Here is a 27,357-nt window from a genome sequence, read left to right on the forward strand (position 1 = left end):
AATAGAAAAATCTATTTAATTTGTTACTATTCTCTTGAGCTTTGCTTCTTTCCTTAAAAAACATTTGCTGCCGAAATGCAGAAGTAATGCCTATGCAGATACAGCAGTTGGAGAAAAGGGAACCTAGAAATGTGCAAAACTATTTGGAGAATTGGGATCTCATGACATATCTCTTTCCCCAAAAGCTCAGCACTGCAGTTCCTTTTCTGGTATGATCGTTTCAGCTTCTGTGCTGAGCTTTTCATATGAAAACAGGGAATTGTACTCGTCTCTTTTTAAACGTGTTCTGCTACGTGACTCCTAACAGCTCAATCTTGAAAACTCTTTGGCCTTTATAAATGCCTGCAGCACTAAACTGTAAACTTTTCTCCACCAGCATACACCCATAAATACCCAAAGCCCAAAGTAAGGAATGTACTTCTTCAACAACACTGAGCTCCAGCGTTATTGAAGCTCCCCCAGATTCACTTTTCAGAGTAGAAAGGCAACTGCAGTGTCTTAGCATGAACATAAAAACCTGTATCTAAAGTCACTGGTAAAAATCACATTGATCTCTTAAAATTATTAATTATAATTTTAAAAAATAGTTTATTAATTTTATACAAAATTTATTAGCATGATACAATTCTGTTTCAGAATACCTAGCTAATATGGCATACGCATGCTCTTGTTTCCTAGCTGCATTTTCTCTGAACAAGGTTGTTTCTAATGTTACTTAATTAACCAAAATCAAATTAATTTCTGTCTAAGAAACAAGAAACAACAGCTTTGTTGAATGAAATTATCTTCATTTTCTTGAAGCTATTTAAATTAAAAACATGAGTTTCTACAGTTGGGAAAAAACCATCCATGGTTAAAATCTTTGAAGCCCATCAATCTCTTTAACCACACAGCTAATGTGTTCCTTCTGTTTTCTTTGAATGAAATCACCATGAGTGGTTAGATGTTGATTTAACATAAAGCAAATGGAAATGGGTGTTTCCTTAGTCATGTGTAGAATTTATTTTTAAAAACAATTACCAAGTGTTATGAGTAAGTCAGTGATTTTGTCATTTCTTAAATAATGATATAGATTATGAGTTATTAAAACTGATTACTGAAGTAAACTATGTAAAATGCAAATTCATGTTACATTTATTTGTTAGGAACAGCTGCAGAATTCTCTTCTTTTATTGATGGGTTTCATTTTTTTCCCAAGCGACACTAAAATCAATTACTTAGTTTAAAAGACTGGTAATTGTCAAGATATTTTTCCAAACTTTTAAGACAATACACTGGATATTTTCTTTTATGGGTTGTATCATTCACACTTTATTTATATAAATTTGTCCACAAAATTAATTGGGGGTTTTCCTAAATAAAAAAACCCAAAATTTTGACTTTTCAGTTTTGTGTTGAAATGGTAAAATCATGTAATGTTTTGTTACTTTTCCACGTACCATGGAAAAACCCCCATGTCTTTATGCTGTACCAATTAAACCGCATCTTTATATCACACCAACTTTAGCTGATGCTACTGCACTACATACATACAACCTCTTCTGTCAGTCTTTGCTAACATTATGTCTAACAACATTACAACTAATATCTAATTATAAGTTCATTGATACGCTATTCAACAGGGTATGCACAGATAGGGAGGAAATGTCAGTTGCTAGTATTTAAAGTTCAGTCATAAAACTCCAGTAATAAAGAAATAGGTTGCATAAAATCTGTGTAAACCATTTCTCATGGGAGAACTGACACTTACGGCAATACAAAATATTATTTATCAAGATATTTAAACGTTTAAATTAACCTTTTTAAAAATAGGCAGATGTAAACTGCAATTCTATGGCAGAAAACCTCTAGTTGAGTCTGCAAGTTTGTATTACAGACTTCATAATTTGGCCAATTTTTTTCTGCAAGTTAAATCATCTTTATCAGATGCATCTTCTTCAAGTACAAGCTGACAGTGAAATTTTTTCCAGTTCTCAGTGTCCTACATGTTGGCCCTAGAAATGCTAATTGATACACAGTTCTTGTGATTATTTAAAAATTTACTATGAATTTGCTTTTATTTTTTCAAGGACATGATCCAGCAGTTTCACCAAAGCAATTTGAGAGCAATACACAGAACATACATGAAAACAAAAATTTAACATTAGTAAAAGGGTCAAATAAAATACTATCAAATTATTTTGCTAAGCTTATAAGAGTTCTCACAGTGTTTTCAAGCTAGCTATTTTGCACTGTTGCAGCAAAGCAAGGTTTTAAAGGAAAATCTACTTGTCTGTACTTACTTGGGGAGTATGTATGGAATGAGATACACATTTTATAGGGATATGGCAAAAAGTAAATAGGCAGCTTTAATGGTGAAAAGAAACTTGATTTGTTATAATTCTTTTTTATGTATTAATATGCAAATCTTGCAATAATTGTGGCCGGGTAAAAACTAAAGGATGAGATTCAAGTATGCCATGGGTGTATGTGTCTACAATTTTCCTGTTCTAAAGAAACAGATGCTGTTTCATGTGAAGCAAAATTAATCACTTGAATAATACTATTTTACTTGCCAAAGTAACATACACCTCTGCCAGGTATTCTCATATCTTAATCCACATTTAATGAGAATTAATGGGAGCATGTGTTTTCGAAACAATGGCTGAAAGGTCTCTGTCTGCATTTTTCCCAATTGTTTAAAAATCAGTTTTACAACTTGGAGCTGTAAAACTTACAGTTGTAAAACTCAATTTCTGCATGTAGAAAGAAATATGATTCCAGAAGTTTTTGATGAAAAGGGGGAAAATAAACCTCAGTCCTGCCGTTGAATCCACATAGGTGAATTCACTTCCACTTCAGCAAATATTAACACAAGGCCTAGTTCTGCAGTTCTTTTCAATCTTTTTGTGGGTAAAAAATTTCTACAGAAACCAACAGACATTTTGCTCGAAATAGAAGAATTCCTCTCTCTCACACCCTCTCAAAGGGAAACTGCCAACCCTATGTAATTCTTGTACTCTCAACTGTTTTGTGGCTAAACCCTGCTCTCATCAACTAAGCAAAAGGCTGTTACTTCCAGGCTATCACTGCTTATCTGCAATTACATTTATGTGACATTAAAAAAAAAAAAAAAGAAAAAAGTAGGATTTGTTAATGATATGTTTTAAAACTCTGGTAAAATGATAGCCAATCAATATGTATGTCTTTCTATTTCTGTGACCCTCTTTTAAAGAAGCATGTTTCCATAACAGATGCATCCAACCCTTTCAATGAAAATCAGTTTCTAATATAACACATTAAAATACCTGTATGATTTAATTCCATTAGAAATGCGTAAGAGGTTATTAAGGGTTTATAGAGATATTTATGAGGATATTTTCAGTAAGACAGGGCAGTTAGCTATACTAGGGGTACACAAAGGACTTAAAGAACTAGGGAGAAAATAGAGAACCTGCTCTTTTCTACATTTTGCTCTCACAGTAACCTATATTTTAACTATATATAGTAGGTACAAACTATCACAGGGACACAGGATCTCCTGCCCTGGCATGCTGAGCGTGGCTGCCAGGCAGCGTGCAGGTTTAACCCCACTGACAGCAGCCCCAGGAAGATGCGCCGCCCGCCATGGCCGAGCAACCTCTCCGGGCCCACAAGCCTGGGAGTGCTCTCCCCATTCCCGGTCCCCTCCACAGGCACGGTCAGCGGGGAAGGTCAGTGAGGCTATGGCATGCCCATCTTGCGGTGATTTTTCAGTACTAATCCCTGGGATTATTGCTAGTGCTGTTGAAAGTTTAATGTGCTCTCACAGAGGCCTGGGCCAAGGCTATCCTCCCCACTAACACTTCAGGTCGCAAGGGCTGATAGATCCAGTTTCCTTTTAACCGTGTCACGTCCCTCTTCATACACATTGCATTTTGCTAAGCAGGAACGTTAATTGCACAGGTATGCAGAGCAGTCGAGGTAATTATGTTAAAAAGTAAATCTTTGCCATTAACAAAGGCAACGATCCCGATTTCCTGCAGTGGTGTGGGGGATCCGAGCCGAATCGCCAACGTGCTTTGGACCCGGCAGAGCCGATGGGGCCCCATTGGTCCCCTGCCGTGCGTGCCACGCTGCGGGCAGGCGCAGCCCAGCGGATTTCATCCCAGCGCCGCAGCCAGGGGAGGGAGGGGGCGGCTAAAAAAAGCCCCAAAGGGCGGCGGGGGCAGGGGGGCGCTGCCAGGCCGGGGCCGCACCTCGGTCCCTCCCCGCGGCCGCGCAGCCCGGCCCTCGCCCCGGCCGCGCCCCCGCCCGCCGCGCCCACCGGCCCTGCCTAATGCCCAGCTGCTTCTGCCTGACCTTGAGAGCTGGGGACTGGGCATGTTGCGAAGCCTGAAAGGTCAGCGCGGATCCTCAGTATTTTGCATCAACACGGGGGGGGGGGGGGGGCGGAGGAACAGACCGAAAAAGCCTGCCAACAGTCCCAAACCTTGGTTTCTAAGAGCAGATTTTTGCAAAGAAACGCAACAGCGCTACTACTCTGCGTTTTGTATCTGAGCGCAGGAATGAGTCAACTCAGTATCCTTTAAATCGTTTCCAAGTGCCGTTTACCCTGTCCTGACACGCTTTCCCCAGCGCAGCGCGGTGCTTAGCAGCGCCGTCCCTGCCGGCTGCTGCGGGCGGGCGGGCGGAGCGGCGCAAGGAGGTGGCTGGGCAGGTGGGCGCCGGGCAGCCTCCGTGCGGGGAAAGGCGGGGAAGGGGCCGAAAGAGCCCTGGAAGCCTCCGGGAGCCGGGAGCCCCCTGCCTCCCGCCCCTCGCCTGCTCTGGCCCGCTGGGCGCGCCGCCCGGTGAATTATTTTTGGGTGCAGACGCCGGGGGGGAGCACGCACGGTGGGTGCAGCGCGTTGGCCCGGCCCGGCAGCACCTGAGCAGGGCCCGGCGCACAAGTTGGGGTGCGCGGTGGCGGTGCGCGGGTGGCGCGGCAAGGGTACGGCCAAGGAGAAAGTGCCGCGGAGACGCCTGCCGGCCTGCGGCGCGCCGGCAGCCGCCGGGAAGCGTGAGGGGGGGCGGCAGGCCCGAGGGCCCCAGGCCCGGCGAGCGCCGGGGCCCGAGGCGCCGGGCAGGGGCGCCCGGCGGCTCCGCGGCGGCGGGCGGGCGGCTCCGCGTCGGTGCGCGCCCCGCGGCAGCCGCGGCGATGGAGCGGGGAGCGGGCAGCGCTGGCGCGCAGCCCATCGGCTCGGCCTGTGGTGCCGAGCGGCCGGGCGTTTGCTGTTAGCCTTCACCCCCCCAGCTGGAAGAAAGGGAGGAGGGTGCGCGGGGGGGGGGGGGGGGGGGAGGAAAAATTGTCCTTCGTCGGTGCTGCTCTACGTGATAATATGTTTATATGATTAGCTGAGCCCAGGGGTGGGGAGCGGAGGGAGAGGGGGTGGAGATTGGAGGGGGAGGAGGCTGGAGGTGACTCCAGTTCAGCGCCGGCGGAGAGTCTGTGTCAGGACTTCGCAATCCCCAGTCACACACGGAGAGGTGCATGAGCAAAAAGGAGGCTGCGATACAATTCATTGGGATTTTTTTTTGTGTGTGTGTATGTATTGCGTTTTTCCCATTGCTGCGCGCGTTACTAGCTCAGCGGCCGGCCTCCAGTCGCTGGCGGGGCAGCAGCACCGGGAGGAAGAGGAGAAAATCCGAGGAGGGGCCGGACCCGCACCCCGCCAGAGGCCAGAATGTCATCCCGGGAGATGTAAATCTAGTCGGTGCGAGCGACAGAGACACAGAGGAGGGGGGGTCCATTGTAACATTTTCGAGTTGTTCCCCGCTACTCCCGCTGCTGGCATCGCCTCCCGATCGTTGCACAGAAAGGACTCCGAAGGCTGGGCACACACTGCGCGCTGCGCCCGTCGTCCCCTCCATTTCGTTTTTTTTTAAATTTAATTTATTATTTTCGTGCGTGCGGGCGGGAGCCTGGCTGCATCGTGCGTTTCGTGCGGAGCGGAGTGTCGGAAACTGCAGGAAAATGTTGACTTAGCCCCAGAGAAGCCTCCCGGCTGGCTGCTTGGAGGAGAAGCCGCCTTCTGGTCTGCGCTGCCCCGGCCCGCCGCGCCGCAGAGCCAGCTGCCGCCCGCTCCCCGCCCGAGCCCGGCGCTCGCCCGCCCGCTCCCCGCTCCGCCGCCGGAGCCCCGGGACTAACTCCGCCGCGCTCCCCCGCAGCCCTGCGCTCGGCGGGGTCACCCGGCTCCCGGGTCCCGCCGGGGCGAGAGATCCCGGCCCGCCTTCGGCTCCCAGACAGAGGTAAGCGGAGCCCCGCGCTGCAGCCGCGCCGCTCGTTTCGTACGGCGCCCGCTCCCCACTTCGGCCGGTCGCCACCGAGCCGCCGGCGGGGAAACGCTTACTTCGGGGTCTGCCTTGTCTGCCGGTGCCCGAGGCCTCTGCCCACCCCCGCTCGCCCGCCGGCCCCCGCCGGAGCCGGGGCGCGCCCCTCGCCGAGGCCGCGGCCCTGGGGCGGCAGCAGCGCGGCGCCGCCGACCCGCACGGCCGCTGTCCGCCCGCGCGGAGCCGCCCCCCCGCAGGCCGCCCCCCCACCCCCACCCCTGCGGAGGGGCCTGCGGCAGCCGCGGCGGGTCTGTGCGGCCCCCGGCCGCTGCCCGCCCCGCCTTGGGGCCGGGGTGACCCGCGGAGCAGGCCCGGCCGCCGCTCGGCTCGGCGCGGCGCTCCCCGGCGCGCAGTGCGCAGCGGGGAAAGTTGCATCCGTTCGGTAAATAATTACCTGTTGCGGGTTTATTTTTGTAACTCGGCCCCGCGGCTGCCCACCGGCCTGTGCGGGGCGGGGGGTGGCCTCGGGGAGAGCAGTAAATTGCCCTTTGTCGGCTGCGGAGTGAGAACAACTTTTTTTTTTTTTTTTTTTTTTTTTTTAATTTTATCTCTATTTATTTTCACATGTAGAAATCTGGGGCCATCTGGAGACAGAAAACAAGAGTGTGTCATGAGCCTCAGTTGCTGTGTCTGGCTCTAAAAATAACATCTCCTTGTTAGTCTGCGCTAGCACTGCTGGGCTTCGACGGTGGCTTGTCGCACCGGGACCCGCCGGTGCTCAGGTGCGGGTCTCCCGGCACGGCGCTGCCCGGTGCGGGGTGGGGTGTGGGGGGGCGCACAACAAATGTTCCGCTGTTTGGTTTCCTCAGACGCCCCGGCTCCCTCCTTTTGTTGCTTTGCCACGAAAAGAGGTGCCATTTCGCATCATTCCGCAGAAATTGTTTGAATTAATGCAAGTGTGAATTCTTACCGTTTGAAGGAGGGTATTAGCATATCAAAGGTTTCTCGGCTCCGGCTCAATTGAGAAAACTTCAGCTTGTCTTCCATTTGCTTCCCAGCAGAGGCCCAAAGGGCAGAGGGAATTGTAAAGGGGTAAAATGGGGAGGTGGATGCGGGCTATGTTTCTCAACTTTCGCTGTTTGGCAATTGTGCGAGCGAAAAACAAGGTCCCATCGCTGCAGAGCCCTTGCGAGCGCTGGGACAATTACACTCCATTGATTAATGGCTTGTTCCGAGGGGAAAAAGTGACCTTTTCCGCCGGGCAGGGCTGCGTGGCTCCTGCCGCCCCCCTCCCCTCGCCAGGGGGGCTTGGGAAGCCCCTTCCCCCGCGCCAGCGCGCTGGGCACGGCCCGCACGGTGCTGTGCGGGGGCTGGGTGGGGAGCACCTTCTAATTACTTCGGAAAACAAATGCAATCTTGTAATGAAAGACCTATCGATTCCAGACCTTTGAAACAAATACGCTTCCCTCCTTCATGGGTGGGTAGGCTGGAATAATAGATATTTTTATGGAGAGTTGTAGAAGAAGTTTTGAACGCCAGCGGCCATATGCTTCCATGTCCTTTCTGTTCTAGAAAAAAAGTGAAAATGAGTGATTCTTGTAATCTCATTTAATCAGGGATAGAGTGTTTACAAAGATAACCTAATTTGCGGTTAGTATTACCCTGTAATAAACAATTTGAAACCAAGTATGGAGTGCTGTTCTGGTGGCTGTGTAGAACATCTATTCCATTGTAAGTTGTTTTACACGACTACGTATTTGCAGGTTTTTAGTCTTTTGTTACTATTTCCTTGAGCCTGAAAGGGGATGTGGCCCGGCCTGCCCTTTTATTAGCTTTGCAAATCAGTGTTCATAATCTGGCAACCCAAAAGCCAAGCAAAATCCACTTACCTGTCAATAAGTTGGGACCTTTTCCAGGGACCAGATGTTTCTTGGGGACTGTGTTCTGGTGTATATCTCGGGCAAAAAAAAGAACTTTCTATCCCTTCCTTGCCAATGCTGTCCTTCCAAACCTTTTACTTGAATGATGCAGGTACTAAAACATAAATTTTGTGTTTTTAAAAAGTTGGTTTAAGTGCTTGGTATGTAGTGTTTGGTCTGTTTATCTTTTTGGGGTTTTTTGTTTGTTTTTTTTCTTCCGGTTCTTCATTTGATGGTTTGGGGTGTGTGTGTGGTGGCTTTTTCTAAGCCATGAAAGTGATGTGCCTTTAGAGTAGGTCGTCTTCACTCATGCTTCAATTTCCTTTCATTTAATGAAAGAACTGAGTGTATATGGTATGTCTGGCAAACCCCGTGCAGTTAATTAAATAACTTTTATAGATTTCTGTTGTTCTTAAGTGGACACGACCATTTTTTTAGTGGTCCTAAAATCGTGTGTCATTACTTTCCAGGTAATTTCCAGCAGTTTATTTACCTAATGTCTTCAGCTGTCTGAAGTAGTACCTTTTGGTGGTATAAAAGGAACATATTGATGTAATTGCCATTATCACACTTAAGTTACTGTTAACTAGTGTGCTTTGAATGTAGAGTGCTATAAAGAAGGTGCTTTCTTTCAGCTATTAGGGATAATCTAAAAATTGTCTTGCAAATGTTGCTTTTCGGTTTGTATGATGGCAACCTCAAATTCGGCAAATCTCTAAAGGTATATATAAAAAACATTTAGTGGAAAGAAGATTTTCAACATCCAGATGACAAAATTGGACCACTTAGAGAAAAATTAATGTGCTGCAGCAGCACTTCAGCTGCCATTTTCAATCACTGTGGGTTACTATGTGTTGGCAACAGCAAAAAAGCATAGACGTTCAGATAGCTCAGGGAGCTGGTAGTTGGGGGAATCAGGATATTGAATCATGTGGGGTAGAACAAACCAATTACTTCAGATTTTGACTTGAGAATTTCCAGTGAACATTATTTTCTGGCTTTTGGCTCCCCTGCTCATTAATAGACCAACATCAAAGCAAGCAACCAAACTTCGAAACGTTATAAAAACTAATGTAAAGATACAGATCTCACATGTAGTCTTGCAAGTCTTAATTTAAGACAAGCAGTTGGAGTTTTTATTGCTGCAATTTTCACAATCAGCAGAGACATTAACACCAGACTTCTGGGTGTTTCCCTTCTTCAAATGAGCAAGAGGAGAGCTTTAAAAAGACCCAAAGTTTGCTTAGTTAGTTCTTATTTGATCGCTGCTGAAGCTTTCTCAATGTTTTATTTATCTCTTACTGCTTTTAATGCATAAAGTCAGGAAAGGGGGTTACTCAAGAATTCTAGTTTGTAGTAAGGAAGCACCTTATTAAAATTTAAATAAGCAGGGTAGTGTAGTCTTAAGAGTTTGTAGTCTTTATGGTTAATAATACGTCCTAATATGATGATTTTTATTTCTTAAAATGCAATATATAGACATGACATTTTGATTTATGTCTTTTAAATGGAGGTAGTTATGATGAAGAAAAAATGCTACAGTCTTGAATGACAGCTTCGTAGAAAGGTCCATCATTTTCACTTAAGGCTGTTGGAAAGAGAAGTTAGGCAAAATATTTATCAAAGTTACATTTGCAATACATTTCTATATCGTGTGTCACAAATTCATACAAATAATAATACCCATCCAGTATAAATAATTGTTTAATGTTTAGAGAGGTAGAAACATAATCATAAGTTTTAAGGAATTTTACCAGTCAAAAAAGTTTTATGTATTTCCAAGCCCTTGCTCATCCTGTGTCCGCCTAAGATGTTGACATACATGGAAGAAAATACTGTTAACTTCTAGTATGGCTCTTGCTGAGGGTAGCACCATGCCTAATAATAATAATAATGATGAAGAAAAAACTACAAATAACCACTTGGAGATATTTTATATCAAAAAATGCTTTATGTCTCCTCTGCATTTCCACTGAGGAATATCTGTGGATGACTGATAATACAAGGACTGGAAGCAATGATTAATGATTTTACCTGGTCAGCTGCAAGAGAAGAAGTTAAACTGCGTCTGGTATATAATTGAAATCGTATTAATGCATAGGTAGACAAGCAGTCAGTTATAAAGCAATATACTTTAGAGTGCAGGCTAGTGAAATTTATAGTCAGGCATGTTACTTGGAGATGTCATGTTAAAAAGACTCTTTCGAAGCATTTTTTAGGATTGATGTTTGTGATGTACAAAAGCGATTTGAAATCGCAAGAAATTCACCTTTTAAAGTATTTATGTGCAGCTTTTAAATTTAAAAGCTGTCTGTTATTTTTTTAAAACCCTCAATTTGAAACAAGTAAAAGATTTAAACCATCATAGTTATAATCTGATGTCAAGAAAACTGGAAAAAGGAAAAGCTATTTTAAGGCCATTCTTGATACTCTTCACAATCATGTTTAATATTTAAATAGTTTTCAAAGATAGCTGCATTCTGTTTCCAACAGTTCTTAAAATAAAAGTAGTAGGTGGAATATCGGTAACTTGCAATTTAATGTGCATATATACCTGGTTTAGAAAATACTTCCAGTCTTTATTTAACAAATATGATTCTTTCTAACCGTCTTCATTTAAAAGGTGAAAGATGACAGGCTTAAAGCCCTTTTCAATAGATCATTTTCTTGGAGTTCATGTTTTTTTCAACCTGTAGTGTACAGAGATGTATTTCTACAGCACAGGCTTTGAAGATTGTGTCTCTTTCTATAAGCGATGTAGTTATAGAAATATACTTACTGAATGTTAAAGTCTTACAGCATTCTCTAGATACAAATAGGTAGCTGACCAGAAATTGATTCCTTAGGAAAAGAAACCCAACAAACAACCCAACCTTCAAATGCCAAATCATAGCATCTCCAGGTTATGGATCATTACATTAAATGGATTATTTTATGGGTTTCAGAAGATTATGTAATCTGCATATGTCATGATTTCTTTCTTTTTGATTTTCATACGGTATTGTAGTGATTCAATTTACTCTAGCCTGCTGTTTACCCAGATTATTTAGAAAGGCATGATAATCAAAAACATTGCAGCCTGACTGAAGCAAGCACAGTGCTTAATACCTGGAGGTGGAGTGCAGTCCCCAACAAAATGCTATTGATTGTTACCCTAGCACAAAGCAAGTTTAAATACAGCTTGCTTAATTTAAAAAAATAGGTTTTATGAGTGATGTACTTCATGTTTGGGGAATGTTTTGTGTGTTGTCTGCTAAGTAAAATCCCATCACACTTACATAAATTCGTTCAATTATCAGAGCAGCTAAGGGGGAGGAGGGGAATCAATTTACCCTGAAAAGCACCAGAAATAAGATTACCTTGGCTAGTAGGAACTTGCCAGCACTGTTTAAATTGCTTAATATTGTCAAACGTTGCCATTTTTTATGTTCAGCAAGAAGGATATTTACTATTCTACATGTCCAGGTCTGCTATTCGGCTATTTCTTTATAAGGTATAAGCATGTCTTATTTTTATTCCTACAATAGCAGTTACAGATAATCGGAAGATCTAACAATAACTTTATAAAATAGATGGAATAATACCATTCACTGGAGAAATAGTATTTACTTGAGATAAGTGATCACAACTAGTTTTTTCTCCTGTCTAGCTTGTTGTTCTTGTAACAGACAAATGTAAATACCTTAGCAGACATTTCAGAGTGAAAGGCAGGAGATAAAATGTAATTACTTTTCAGGGTGGCCCTGACGATGCCCGTGTTCTTGTCTGTAATAAAAAAAAATAAAAAGTATCTTTGCTCATCACCTTAGAATATGAAGGCCATTGTTACTTCTGAATATAAAACTATTTTCTGATTTTTAATATTGACCTCAGTATTTATCTTTAGCTCTTCTGTGTAAGGTGGAATCCTTGTAGCCATAAATCCTAGTTGCTGGTGTCCAACTGAGCATTTAATAGAGCACCTAATGGACTCTGCTCCTGTATTTTTCTTGAATGCATAACATCTTGCTTCATTCAGTCACCAAAACTAACTTTGCCACAAGGACAGGCAACAGGACAAGTTAGAATCAATGGACCATTTGTAGGTCACAAAGTCAGTTTACTGGAATTTCAGAGGAAACTGGTTGAAAAGAGAGGACAAATGTCACTTTGAATAGAGATGTTTGAATCAGGCTTCTGCCTTAGGGTAAAATTTAGGTCTGTTGTAGCCTAGATGTAATGTCTCCCTCTACAGAGCACAGCATTAATCATGGCTTGACAAGTGATCATGGACTGAGAAAAATAGGGCCTGTCGTGGTTGTGTGTTTTGTGTTTTTTTTCCACCTAATCTTAATCTCTGAGGACCACATTATAAACACTAACATTTACACAAAAAGATTTAAGTGTCAATGTCTGTATTTCAATACTGAAAATAGCTAGCTTCATAGAAAATCTAGTCATAGCTGATAAGAAGCTATTTGGGTTTCTTACGTAGATACAATATTAAGAATGTTTTCCTTTTAATGTAATGCAGTGTTTTGTCATAGGAAATTTGTCTTACGCCATTTCCTCATACAAATATGGTAGGATGTAGGTCTGCCTGTTTTGGCCTTTGGTATGCTAAAGACCTCTGCAATGACTGTGTTTTTGCTTTAACAGTGTTTTACAGTGTGTTTACCACCCAAGGAAGAGAATTCCTTTTGCTCAAGTGGCAATATAGGGAAAAAGTAGAATAGTTTTTAAAATGTAATGCAGATTGACTTGACACTGATCGATGTATCTGAGTGTTTTGTACTATGTTTGTATTTTAATGATGTGTTACTTGGCCACAATGAACTACAAAAGCTGGAATGAAATAACAGAAATGAAGATTGCTATTTAAGATCCTGAATTCTGATACTGTACAAATAAAAGTGTGTTTAATATGTTAATTTTTAAATTAGGGATGGCTTGGTGCATAAATTAGGTGTTGGGAGTGTTCATACCTTTTACGGCAAAGAAGGGAATTTTCATATTTCTTGGGCTTCTTCACTGCTTTGTGTGGTGGGGACAGTGCAGGGAGCAGCTGAGCACTGTGCATCACCGCTAGAGAGGTGCATCTCCTTAATGTACGCTTAGATTTCTATCTACAACTGTTGAAAAAACCCCAGATAAAATCAGCAAGTAGCAGCAAAACAATTTATCACTGGAGAATCGTGCTTTAAAAATTAGGCTCCTTCTGTTTATTTAGTTGCCTCTGGACATGATAAAATCCCAAATCTCTCATTTGGGGTAAGCTGCTGCTTTCCTTTGTGCCCTCTGTTGGTATTTTCCTACCAGTCGACACCTCAAACCGATTATTGTTCTGTATCTAGATGGCAGAATGATATAATGCCAGTTATGATTAAAAATTGTTTCTGGAGGCTGGGGAGGGGATGACCGACCTTGTTTCTGACTATCATACTTGCTTTGCTGTTGGTGGGATCCGGTGTAAATAGAGTGCGAGCCTTACCCTGAAATGAGGCTGCAGTGCTGGAGAGAGATCACATACCAGAAGGAGACTTTAGTTCACCTCCCCATATATTCTCTTACAGTATCATATTTGTCCTTTTTTACGGCATAGCAGTCTACGCTGGTGTGAAGAGTGTTCAGAAACAACTCCCTCTCCATAGGCAGCGTTGCTTCTAAATAAAGTGGCGCTTTAAGAAAAGATTCCCAAGAACAAGTTCTGCTGTTGACTCTGCATTTCTCTGGGAAATTCCCGATGTCTGTGTTGACAGTAGGCAGGATTCTTTTCATCTGATCCAGGCATACTTGTATTCATTCTTCTAAGCTTAATTTAGACTTCTACGCGAAGCAACCAATGTGGAAAACTTCGCTTTCCCAGAACGAACAAGGATTGCATCCTCAGTTTGAACAAAGTGAGACTTCTCCAGAATACCGATCTGTAACTATTTCGTTGGTAAATTCGTCATTTCAATATTGAAGGGCAGCGTCTCCTGAGGCTTTGATTCACTTCATGCTAATAAGTATTTCTTAAACGCAGACTGTCAGTCGGTGAGGCTGATTCTTGTGTCAATCGGTATAAAAGTGCTTAAAGGAGGGAGGTTGCCTGGGCAGTGGAGGCATTCCTGGCTGAGCTGCTGTGCCGGGAAAATGGGCTGAGGCTGGGAGTTTAGAGAGGGAGTGGAGTTGCATGCTGACATAATTTGAAAGTAAGAAGAAATCCTTTTGCCCTTCAGGCAATAATCTTACCAGGTGCTTGAATAGAGCATCGTATCTTCAAAATGTTGCCTTTTTTTTTTTTTTTTTTTTTTTTTTTCCCTCTCTCCTGCTTTCTTTACTTCCTCATTCTTTCCCTCATTTGAGGAGGTGTATAATAGTATATGATAATAACTGGTTGTTGAGCCAACTGTTAAAAGATATTCCAGCAGCAAAGAAGAGCTCAGTGTGGAGCAGTCTCATTGTCTTGAAGTGAACACCCCAAATTTATCCTACATTTGTCCCATGTAATGGCTGTAGCCATACTAGAATATCATGAATATTTTTCTACTTTTTTTTAAAAGCTGACATTGAAACCTTTTGGGGTTTTTTTTGGAGTTTTTTTTTTTTTTTTTTTTTTTTCCAAGTGGAAAGTCAGGTCACATGGGGCATATGTGACTTTATGCCCTATACATGTGTATTTATTTTATGAGTATTCTTCATGAATCTAATGGCACTACTTGCAGAAGTAAAGAAAGTGGGATTTGGCTCTGAAGAGAAACAAAACCACAGGCATACTTTCATTCTTTCCCTGTTAGAAGGGAAATTAATGTTGCCTGATGGCTTTCCAGTTTTTTGAGTGTGTGCTAAAGGTTAGGTAAGACGAAGGCTCAATTTTGATCTGCTTAATATTTATAGCTTTATTCATTGAAGCTTTTTCCCATTTGTGTTGGAGGGATTCTTTTCTAGAAAGCTCATGCTATTATGGCGAACAACCTGAAGACATTTTAAGGTAAGGGTATTTTGGAAGAAAAGCGTTTTGCCTCCAATTGGATGAAAACTACATTGTTACTTCATAATTTGATATAAATGGATAGAGACTTCTTTAATTTTCAAGATAACTTACCATTCAGTTCAATTACTTTTTAAACTTTTATGGGAGTGCATATGTAATTGTATCTCGAAGTGGCATTGGATTTTATCTCCCAGCAGTAAATAGAATGAGGGATGCTGCTGTTTGTTTGGTTTGGGGTTAGGGAGATGCATCAGATAGGATGAATTTGTTTTCTTGTTTGGGGTGGTCTTTCATTTCTATTTGGTGATTTTTTTCCTTTCTTTCCTTCTCTTTTTTTTTGCTGCCTTGAAAGCATTTAGGGGACTTTGAAAAAGAAATCTGTGTATTTTTATTAAGGAGAGACTAAAGCTGAATATTTTAAGTTTTCTGAGGGGACAAGAAGAGACACAGGGCTGGAAAAATGTTTTTTATGTGAACTCCTTATTTCAGATAACATTGGAGAAGGATTTTTGGGGGAGTTTCTTTAAAACGATGATTGATTATTTGCGTTCCTATGCTGACTTTACCCACATTTTCCCCATATTTTTGCTCATTCTTCTTATTACCTGCAGAGGGAGCTTGTATATGAGATAATCAGAGTAATCAAGGCATTCAGGGCTGAGCTGTTTCCAGTAAGTACAATTCCATTTCACAGTGCCTTCTCTGTTATGCAGAGCAGAAAGGCTCCGCAAGATAGCTTTTAAAAAGCCTGTCCGTCAGTAACAGTAAATAACGATGGGCAAAAATGATAAAGTGTCAGTAAGCAAAAGCTGACTTTAGAAATACTTCATATTTCAAAGTGCCTTTTTATTGGAAGTTTAAAAAGAAACTGTGGAAAACAATTCTTATGTGTCGAAGTGCAAGAGGACAGTTTTGGTACTCTATGATGGGAAGCAGATTTTTCTTGCATAAACTGTCTTCTCTGAGTCTAAAAACGTCATGTCAGCATGAGAGAGACAACACAGTACTTTCAGGTCTTCAGTACATCTCGTGCAGTGTAGTGTGCTAGCAAAAAGCAATAGGTAAGTCTTTTCTATTTATGCAAGCAGTGTTATCATAATCACGTTGATTGCAGATGCAAGGCTAATTCTCAGTTTTGCTTTTTCTCTATTAAAAAAACATAAAAAGGTGAATGAGCTTTCATCCAGATATAATTGATGAATTCATACAGTCGGACTAAAGCAGACAAACAGTGGTAAGGATAGCTGTCTTGAGTTTTTAAAAAAAACATTGACAACAAAGAGCAAGGAATATCATAACCTAAGTTTATTTGTAAATTGTAGCTTAAAAACTAGCTTGAAGAATCAGAAGCATTTTAGATAATGATCTTCTTTAATCTAGTGCAATGAAAGAAATGATCTGGTGTATTGCAGGTTTTGTAATCTGGATTCTGGTTATCTGGATGATGAGAGTGTACAATCCTTCAAAAAGTTAAGACTTCAGAGAAGAAAATAATTCATTTATAATACAGTTTTGCTTGCTGAGCAAGAAGCATAATAGACAGTACTTAAATGAATTCTGCACTATTTATCTCTGGAAAAATGGTGGCAATCCTTTTACTGTAAAATATTTCAGTAAATTTAAAGATGATTTGCTATGATGCTGTTAGGAAATAAAGCAGTATGCATGCACATTCCATAAAGCAGAAACAGCTCTCCATAACATACTGTTCTGTAATAAATCTGCCCCATAAATTGGTTTGAGAGTTGATCCCCACCCCACCCACCCCCCTTTTTTTTTTTTTTGTTAGTTTAAACTAACAGAACTTTACACTTAACACATGTTCAGGCTAACACGGTCTTAGGGTTTTACTTTGGATTCTCTTTTTAAACACCAAGAAAGATTTACCATATCTAATAGAGCAGCAACTCTGTGTCAATTTATTATTTATACTGGCTAATCCTTGCTAATGTGAAAAGTCAGCTTGTTATTGTAACACCAAATGGCCCTCTAAGTAGGCAAACAGTTAAGTAGATCTCCTGTAATAGGTTGTTGTCTAATAAAGAGATTTATGGTATTGGCAAAGGCTATTGTATAGGTATTACCCTCTCACAGCATGATCATGTATTATCTTAACAACTCAGTGCCACATTTATGTTGAACATTTTCATAACAGGGTAAGAATATTAGCCACAGCAATTACACTCCAATAGGATTATAATGGTAAGATTTACAGAAAATACATAAATTATGTCTTTTGTAGAGATTTTGATAGGTGCTACGAGTTGAAAAGTTGCATCATCCTTTTTGCGTGGGAAAATACCGATGTATTACTTGTGATGAAGAAAGAGAGGTTTCTCAGTTTAATCTTGTTGAGGAATTATGGGGAGGCACTGGGCATAATCTTTCTTTACACAATGTGTCTTTTTCTTTCCCAGTGAGGTAAAGATGTTTCAGAAATTCCATTCAGTGGAGATTGCCGTACAATGTGAAAATCAAGACACGAATGTAACTTTAATTCTGTTGTGAGGATAGTACAGCTGGGATTAAGATATATTTTTTTAAAACCTTGTATTTTGAAGGTAGAACAATGGTAATTTACTTGCTACATTGGAAGAGCCTGCTTGAATAAAATCATGTTACATTGTTTTAGCTGTAGCCTAACACACTTTTTCTGTTTCATTAGCACCAGGTTTTTCTGGTGATAAGTAACTTGGATACTTTTAAAAATTACTACAAGCAACAAAAGTGACAATAATGTCATACTTGTACAGTTTTCATGTTAAGTGACATTCAAGCTGTTCCTTAATTCTTAAAATTTTCCATCTGTTTTTGTTTTTTTTTTTTTTTTAAAGCAAGAAAGCGAGACATTAGTACTCATTTACTTGGCAGAAACAATGTACCAGTAACATTTAATAAAACATAATTATGTTTTATCAATAAAAAAACCAGTTATGGGGTCTGACTGAAGAAAATATATTAGGTTATATAGTAATTTTTGAATAGATGCATTGAGCAGCAGTCTGAATGGCACAGTGTGACAGAATAGCCACATGTTTTAGGATGATACCTTGAGGTATAGTTCAGTAAATACTGGAATAATGAGTGCTTAGACAAACAAAATACTTTTCTTTCCCTGATTTACTGTAACAAAATGATAATTAGGTCATTCCAAAATTCAGAAAAGGTATAGATGGCAGTTCTTGCTGTAGAAGAACTTCCCAATACGTATTCCATGCCATGTATAGTGTACAAGCATGAATAGTGTTAGTTAAATTTGTAAGACACAACAGTTCCTGGATGTTTTGGATTAATTCTATGTGTAAGACTGTATGTAGAAAGGTCCTGTACCCATCTGTTTTAAATTGTTATTAATTACGAAAAGCCAGAGGAAGGGTGCACCTGTTTCTTTTGACATGAAATATTCCACTTCTGAAAATGTGCTAATAGAAGGTAACGTTGCACATAGTTTCATGTTCTCTGGTGGATTACTGGAAAATAATTGGGGCCTCAAAACTGCATTAAACCATGAATATTCAAAGCTTGAATATTTTTGTAATGATGACAGCAGTGTATGACTTCATCTGTCATCAGTAACTCATACACCTTGTATTTACACAACTAGAGCGAAATTCTGGATCTTTGTCTTCAGTCTTGTGTTCAGAACAAGAATTATGACCTATAGAATAACATTTTCTATTTTAGAAAAGCTCCTGTATGTTCTTAGATTGGCTTCACATTTTATTTATTTTGAACTGTGGAAAACGATTGTATCTTTTGTCTGTAAGTAAAAAGAAAACACAAAAGGACGAATGTTACCCCCTGATGAACGTGGAGCTCCAGCCGATTTAAGAGCGTGAACTGTGACTGCATTGTTGAGGGCAGTGCTTGTCTTGTATACCCTAAGAAGAAGCCAGTACTTACAATAAAAGGATGAATAATGCATAAAAAAATCAGTAAGAGGTAAAGCATTTTTATCAATGCTTTAAATATTATTTCTAATTTTTTTAAAATTTATTAAAAATAGGGTACAGTGGATTTGTTTTACACATTTATCTTTATCAAAAAAAGTTTTCTAATGCTTGGGAAGGTAATTTCTGTGTTTGAAAGAGGAAAATATATGCAGAAATATTCTTAGCAAGTTGTTAGCCTTATGTGCTGAAACATTTTTTGGAATACGTATATATTGCTGTAAGGTAAAGGTAAAGATGAACCATTTTTATTTTTGTACAAATGCCATAAGGAATGGATTCTTAAAATTAGTATTCTTCTGTTGGCAAGACAATAAGTCAAAGCACAAATCCACACTGTAGTCATTTTACTTGTAGTGTGCATTAAAAATGAAGCCACACTAAGTCATACTTAACTGCCCACAGACAACTAACCCTGAAGAAGGAATAAGTCTGTCTTTCCCCCCCGCCCCGTCTTTTTTATTATTATTTATATCTCTTTGTCTGTTTGGAACAGCAGTGCTGTTATGACTAATAAAGCTTTTGTGTTTGGCAAATGGGATGCAAGAAATCAGCAGTTCTTGGCTCAGGACTGAAGAATCTGCTGAACAGAGCACATAAAACCAGTATAACCTTTGAAGTATACCTGTGAATGAAATTCTTTCTTATACTTCTGTCATCTGTACAGAATTCCTATATTTTTAGTACAACTTCACTTCTAATGATATTATTTCTGATTATAGTGACATTTAAAGCAGTTTGGACAGACTCATGATTAGAAAGTACTGTTCTCAGCTTGCTTCTGAACGTATAGTCCCTTAGATTATTATTATTTTTTCAAAGGTACTAAGATAGGGACTTACAGTGAAATCAGCATCTTTCTATTGCCTATCTAAATAATGAAAAAATTATTTGGTTTATTTTAATTATAATTAGCTTAATTTTTTGTCCAACTTTGACTGATCTTTGTATGTGATAGATTTCTAAGATTCTGTAAACAATTAATTTCATAGTTCTTGTGTATTTTTCACAGAAAAACACTCTATATATGAAACAGTTATTTAAAACAATTCTTCTTGTGCAATATAGGTTGTGTGTATATATATCTATCTATATATAGAAGTTACCAAAGTAGTGTATCTTAATTGAAAGAAAGTGAAATAAATAAAATTGTATAGTAAGTCTGCTGGAAGATAGGCAGTAAATTATCTCTATTTGTGTTTTAGATAATAATAACAAATACAACAAATAAAGCTGCAGCATTAGCACATTATTGAAACTAATCAGTAAGGATTTCTGAAAAATACGTGGAGCAGTGGGAAAATCGGTTGCTGTTTCAGTGCTGTGGTTAAGCAGTTTGCACAACTGTGTTCGCTACTTTGGCACAGCTGAGAGATACGATTAATATCTCCTCAATCACTTAATTACAACCATTATTTAAGTTACCTAACAGAACAATTGTTCAGGTATTGTACATATAGGAGATATTAGCTGCTGCTAAAGCAACAGAGCAAATATGCTCAGTGGAATTTTATTATGGCTCACAAATGGTATGAAGAAATAGCTCCCGGATTGTGCTCTTAAAATTCACTCAAGTCCATCTGATGATTGTGCAAATTCTGTTTGTACTGCAGTGTTAGTGAATAACCGTGAATGACAATCTGTACAAGATGTTTCCATCCAAAAAACCCACAACTCAAACATCCAGAAACCCCAACTTTTTTACTGTAGGCTTGTGATTCGGAGCTCTCTGGTGACATGGTCTGGTACGGAGCTGTCACCACCCTGCCTGCAGTGGTGGGCTCTGTCATGGCTGCCGCACAGGTCTGGGGAAGCGCGAGTCCTGTGCCACACATCCAAATTTGTGGCTAGATTCCTTCAGTTGTTTCATAATGAAAAAAAAGGTGTAATTAGGGCTAATTTAGCTAATCATCAGAAACTGGAGGTAGTCTCATCTGCCCTTACCCCTCAAAAATTGTCTGTGATATGAAAGCGCGATCATGGCAAGACAAAGAGGGGAGCGTTGTATGTGCTGTCTGCAGGTGAAGATCCTGGGAAACAAGGTTTGTCCTTTTTCTGCTATTCACAGCCAAAAAGTCAAAATCTCCATTTTAATGAAGACATTTCAAAGAACAGACGGGTTGAGAAAGATATTATTTCTTTAAATGCTCCTGCCTCTTAAACATGGAAGTACCCTTAAGCTATAAATTAGAGTATTTTACCCTGTGCGGTTGATCTCAGGCTGCCCAGTAGCAATGAAGAGTTAAAGTTTTAAAAAAAAGAGTTGTCAATGGCTTGGTGGTTTCATGTTTTTCAGTCTGTGGTTAGCTTATGTCCCCCTTATGTCCTGTTTTTGTCAATATTTTCCTTTCACCTAAGAACTATAGCAAGTGGGAGGAAAAGTAACTTGAAAGAAAATAATTATCCCAGAGATGCATTTTCATGTGGGAACCTTTATAATGCCTTCATGTAAATGACACTCACTATGGAAAACGTAAGAGCATTTATGAGTAGAATGGTTCATCCTGTGCTCCATGGGAAACACCATTTTGCTTATCTCTCTTCCCGGAAAGGGCACACCTGTGTGCCGGGGCTGGGGGAGGCTCCGACCAGCTCCCCATCCATGGCTGCTGGTGAGCAGTGCAGGGACCCCAGGAAGCTTGCAGGAGCATCTTGAGTAATGGCGTGTCCTGAGTCCGTGCAGTTTTACGAATGTGTAGGAAATGGAGCCACCTTAGAGGATAGTTTTATTTTGCATTTTTAATTTTTGCATGGTGGGTTGTTCTTTGTTTGGTGTTTTTTTGGTGTTTTTTTTTTTTTTTTTTTTTTTTTTAAGCTATGTGTTCTCAGGCATCCTCACTAACATTCACTTTAACTGAATGCCTGCTTCTGGTGGGGGAACCTACAACAGAACAGCTTTAAGATCAAAAAACCCTTAGAGTTGTGTTGACAAAACCTTATTAAGCGGTGTAGCACAGTATATGGCACAAAGTACTCCAGTGCATACTTGGAGCAGCAGCCTGGGTCACTCACTGGTGATGCTCATAGCTTTGCTGGCTGGATTCCTGAGTTGTGGTTCCCAGAGTCCAGGCTTTTTAACTTGGAACAAGAAGAGATACAGATTTATTTAATTCAAAGGCTTTGTATTTGTAAGCTTTGTGGATAGTTCTTGTAAAATTTAAAATTGTTCTGTGATGGTTGTTGCTATCCTCACCACCATCTTAAAAATTAATTGTTTTGTTGAATAGTGTTTTCCAATCAGCTTGAATTATTGATATTTTGGTCCTTAGTAGAAGGGTAGTGGTACTTTTCCTCCTATACCATAGCCTGTTCCACCACAGTTTAATGAGTTATATCCCTGTATCTGTAATAGAATAACAACATGAAAAAAAATATGTAATTGTGGCTTATTGAATGGGGCTCAAAATGAAAAAGCGGGAGATGGACTTTTGCATTAAGTCCAAGTTTTAAGGAATTGGTGCTTTGAATGCTGAAGCAATTGGTACCTGCTGTTTGGAAGTTAGAGCTGTTAGTGGTAATTGCAAGATAAACAACTTCGTAGAGAGGAATGCATGTTTAGTTGGAATATTTGAAACTATGTAGCCAAATATATTCTTAGCTATCTTAAGCTGCTATTAGAGACTGTGTTTTTTGTAAATATTTTTGAAAGTGACGGAAATAATAACAAACGTTGGAAAACAGCAAGTGAATGTCTGCTTATGAATATGTGTACGGTTGAGTACAGGTGTGTGGGAGTGTTTATTTATATCGTACTTACTCATAAATGCAAAGTGTCCAGTTTATCATGTGCTAAAATTGTGAGGCAGAGCAAAAGAGGTTCTTGTCCGGTCATGGCCAAAGGGGCTGCCAGCCAGGAAGAGCCTGCTTTCCTTTGTTCTGCTCCCGGCCAGCTGGACTGTACCTGTACATGTTCTAGTTAGTAAATAACAACACTGTGGAAAAGCTAAAAAGTGGTATTTACTTAATTGTTATAAAATAATATTGTAACAGTGAATTTGGTTTTTATTTTGGTGACCTGAAATCATTGAGGTGAAGTGTCTGGCTGTTGAAATCTTAAACTGTGCTTGCTGCAAGCTCTTCTTGTGTTGTGCACCATAGTAGTCTTGAGTTAGATATTTTTATTTTCAGAAGATCTATAAAGCTGCTATTTTTAGGTCAAAAACGTCAAATCGCCTTTTGACTGAAGAGATGTTAAAGTAAAACTGAGCAACTTCTGCAGAGTATGTTGATAACCAGACAGCATCAGGTGAAGTATTCTGTCATGCCTGTGTCTGTCGCTTCTTACGTATCTGAGAATATGCGCCTTTAGGTAGGGTTGGTTTTTTTTCCCCTTCCATTTTTGTCTGTGTTATTCATCCTTCTGTCTGTCTTTTTCTCTTCCAGAAACAAAATCTTAGTTCAGCCCAATAGTGACCCATAAATAAGCTGTACATTTATTACTGTCACAACCTCTTCTGTATTTGATTTTTAAACAAAAAAAAAAAAAAAGAAGCCTGGAATACGCAATAGATGTGTGGAGATTGTGGTCATCTTTTTAAAATTAGTATTATTATTCTGGGACTGTGAAATCATCAGTCATTTATAGAATATGATTACTTGCAGAACAGCAAATGTTTCTAAATAATTGTATGCAGGTACACATGCAGACGTGCATCTCAGTGCACGTGTGTGCTGGCCCCTCTTGTAGCATTTAGTGCCAGCGTTGTCTTTTTCTGTCTCCGCATTTATTACTCCTTTGACTCATTCTTCAAACAGATTTGTGGCTTCTGATGTGTATTGGTGGGCCTTTCATATGGATTAAAAAGTGAGTATTTGCAGTTAGTGTAGCTTGTGTTTGTGTCCCAGATAGAAGAAAGCCTTGTACGTTATGTTATGAGAGTGCGGCAACTGATCCTAAATGCTGACGGTCCACTTGAAGGAAATCAGATTACACTCAGATATTTCATAATAGCAAGTCCTTCCCTTTTCTGTACTGTGCTGCATATTTTCTGTTCCCTGTTGACTTGCATTCCTTCGTTGTCAGTCTTCCTCCGCTCCTTCAATTGCCTCTTTATTTTGCACAGGCTCCCGGACACATCCACCCATGGCACGGCAGGGCGGGCCTGCCCGTGCTGCTGCATCTTTCCTTGGGCCTTCCCTTTTCCATCTGCCTGCTTTCCTTCTGTGCCCTACCCAGAGGCTTTCCCACTTCCACTGCACTTGAAACTAGCTAGGGGGGATGCCATCTTCCAGCTCTGCCTGCTCCCTTTGCCTTTTTTTTTTCCCTTTTCCTTTTTTTATTTTTTTTCACCCTTTCCTTTTTTTTTTTTTTTTTTTTTTTTTCTTCCCCCCTGGTATTTTTTCCCCCCTTTTTTTTCTTCTGGCCCTATGGTGTGACTCTCACTGATTTCTGGTGAGTAACTGACAGTACGGGGGAGTCTACCTAATGATGATGATTTCATTGTGCATCTGATTTGTAATCTATTGCAGAAGTGCCTGCAATGCAGAAGGCTTGATAAGTGTTATTTAATGTTAGAAATCTAAAATTTTAAAGTACACAGATCACCAGTTAAATCAAGGTATCTTGTTGACTCTATGTATAACTTGCACGGTTTTGTGATTGTGAAGGTTTTGTGCAGTACGGTACCTTTGGGCAAGCTGCGAAATACATTGATCCAGACTAAATCTGGAGTTTTTCAGTTTGCTGAATGAGGAGTTGGTAAAATGGCATGCATTTTCTAAACAGGGACAACTTCTCTTAAATTTACTATCTATCTGTTGAGCTGTCAGCCACTCTGTCACTTCAAGGCTTAAAACTATATTCATGAAAACAAGTTTTCTGGATTTCAAAGAAAATTCTGTTTTTGTTAAAAGTAGCAATCAGACCAAAAGGTTAGACTATCATCAAAGTGTCTGTAAAAATATGTTTAAGACCTTGTTCTGTTCATTGCTATCACAAGAGAAGATGACTTGTAAATTGCCTTTCATAAAAGTGAGCTTGATTTAAGGTATTAATAAAATCTAAATTTGTGCATTCTTGCTGTAGGGACTGAAGATTTTAATTTAGTGAAATGCCAGAACAATTTTTTTGTGCTCAGTTTGATGAGTGTTATGTGAGAATTCCATCTTACTAAATTAGGGCAGACATATATATTACACTGTTTACAAACTGTTATGATTAAAATCTGTTAAATTTCATATTGAATATTCAGTCATCTTTGAGCAAAAAAGAGACACCTCGTTTTCGTCTCAGGGCTGTTGAATTCTTCTGTTAAAATAGATTAAATTGCAAATGTTAATCTGAGTAACTGTGGGAAGTTGTGACCTGGATTTGAAATAGCCATGAGACTACTACAGCAGCAGTAAATCTTCAAGAACATGTAAGGCTAGCACATAACAGGGGATATGTCTGATGCGAGAATTAGAGTGCGGGTGGAGGAATAGCCTGAAAACAAAGTCGTGTGCCAGTATCACGTTTTCCTATTCTTATTTAAAAAAAAAAAAAAAAAGAAAAAAAAGGTAAGAATTTTTCACTTTAAAGCTGTTTTTTTTACAGGCAGTGCACAGGAACTTCACAAAATTTTATTTAAAAATGGTAATCTAAAATTTAAGCTGTATTTAAGGAAGACTGTTTGTGGCACTCAAGGCATCTGGGTTCTTAATCCCCATGTGCTTCCTTCAGTGACAGTGATTCCAGTCTTTGAAATATCTATGGGAATTGCAGGTGCAGACTTCAGCCTAAGGAAAGCATCTGAGGAAGTCTGAGGAGGAAGTAGATACTAAATGTACTTACCTTTTGTTTTAGGTTTTTTCCTTCTGTCCTTAAATAACCGGTTTATTTTTTCTTGGCTAAGGCTGGCTTCAGCCCTAGTTCTGGGTACTTTAAAGCCTAATAGCATCAAAAGGTCCCAAGTGTTAGTTATCAAGCACTGGCATTGCTGGAATCTTTTATTGTCTTATTACTTTTGATTTGCTTCATCGCTGTTATAACATGTCAAATAAGAATGTAGGCGATGTCAGGAGAATATGATAATAGTAATTTTTAAAGCAATGTTTTGACTTAAAAAATAATGTTAAACCAATCATTTTTAAGCAATTCTTAATGAAAAAATCAGGAGAAATTAATTGCTAATTAAAAAAAAAAAGATTAAATATTTTTGACATACTTATTTGATCCAGTTTGCTGTACTCTTATATCTCTGGATATATTTGATACAAATTTCATCTTGCGTAAAAGAAAGAAACGAGCTTGCAGATAGTTGCCCACATGTGTCCACGCACCAAAATTATCTTGGAGTTCTGTACGAGGGTATTGTAAGTGTTACAATATCTATTATTGCAAAATTGACTTTTTTTTTCTTTTTTAGTTTCTAAAAAATACTAAGATTGTAGGGCTTATGAAGTAAGCCTGTAACACTTTACCTCTCCATTTTAAAAAAGTCTTTTAAAAACTGCTTTATGATAGAATGTAACACCAGCTAGACTATGACTTTGTTCATTTTATTTGCTGCAGAGGAAGGGTGATTGGCAGGCTCTGGCATTCAGCTGTCCGTGGCTGAACTGCAGGGCTTGAGTTGCATTGGCAGGGCCGCGCGTAAAACTTTGTACCGTGTTTGCCAACTGTGTTCTTGGCTCAAGTTGATGTTACATGTCTCTCGACTCCAAAGCATGCTCATTTGCCAAATTCTATCTAAAAATGTATGCTGGAATTCCTAATTAAATAAACCCCTTGATATTTATTTTATGCCTTGGAAAGGCATGCATTCTTTCAGAGTAGATGCTGCTTTGGTAGAAATACAAATAAGAATTAAAAAAACCCAAGGTGGATTAAAAAGCTGTAACCAGGGTTAGGAGAGAAATGGTCTCTTGCAAACAGATTGGAAGCTTTGGGTTTTTGTGTTGAAATTTTGGGACTTTACCAAGTTCTTACCTGCAATTTTTTGCATACCTACATTATTTGTTTATTTCTCAAGTGTTTTTAAAATTGTTCCACTACAAATGATAATTGCAGTCAGTATATAGTGTCATTGTTCTTTCCTGCTACATAGCAATATAGCTACCTTATTGTTGCCGTAAGCTAAAGTTACCAGTTGAACGGTAAAGGTATAATTTATGCCAAACCGGTCTAGAAGCTGTTTCAGAAGACTGATAGCAACTGCTTTTATACATATTGCTATGTAAAATGCTTATTAATGTTAGCAGATGTTGCACTTTAATCCCCCAGAATGATTGTTTGGTAGCAGCGGGAGATTTATTAAGCTTGAGTTGTGTGAAATTGTGTGTGCAT

At 40.0% G+C, this 27,357-nt stretch overlaps 1 protein-coding gene across 21 annotated transcripts in view; it reads left to right on the forward strand.

The window, feature by feature from the left end:
• Window positions 1-27,357, forward strand: part of ADGRL2 (adhesion G protein-coupled receptor L2) — a 179,634-nt gene that overhangs the window by 13,543 nt on the left and 138,734 nt on the right. For 7 of the 21 annotated variants that reach the window (XM_037404640.1, XM_037404644.1, XM_037404651.1 and 4 more), the window contains exon 1: window positions 5,447-6,246. The exons of 1 other annotated variant lie outside the window; for it this stretch is intronic. The gene's annotated coding sequence lies outside the window, so the exon portion shown is untranslated. Of the gene's footprint in view, window positions 1-5,443; window positions 6,247-27,357 lie in introns of those variants that run through there. 13 more of the 21 variants (XM_037404630.1, XM_037404633.1, XM_037404641.1 and 10 more) reach the window with 4 other exon arrangements.

The sequence above is a fragment of the Falco rusticolus genome, chromosome 11, assembly GCF_015220075.1.
Source record: "Falco rusticolus isolate bFalRus1 chromosome 11, bFalRus1.pri, whole genome shotgun sequence".
In the NCBI taxonomy this organism is placed as follows: Eukaryota; Metazoa; Chordata; class Aves; order Falconiformes; family Falconidae; genus Falco; species Falco rusticolus.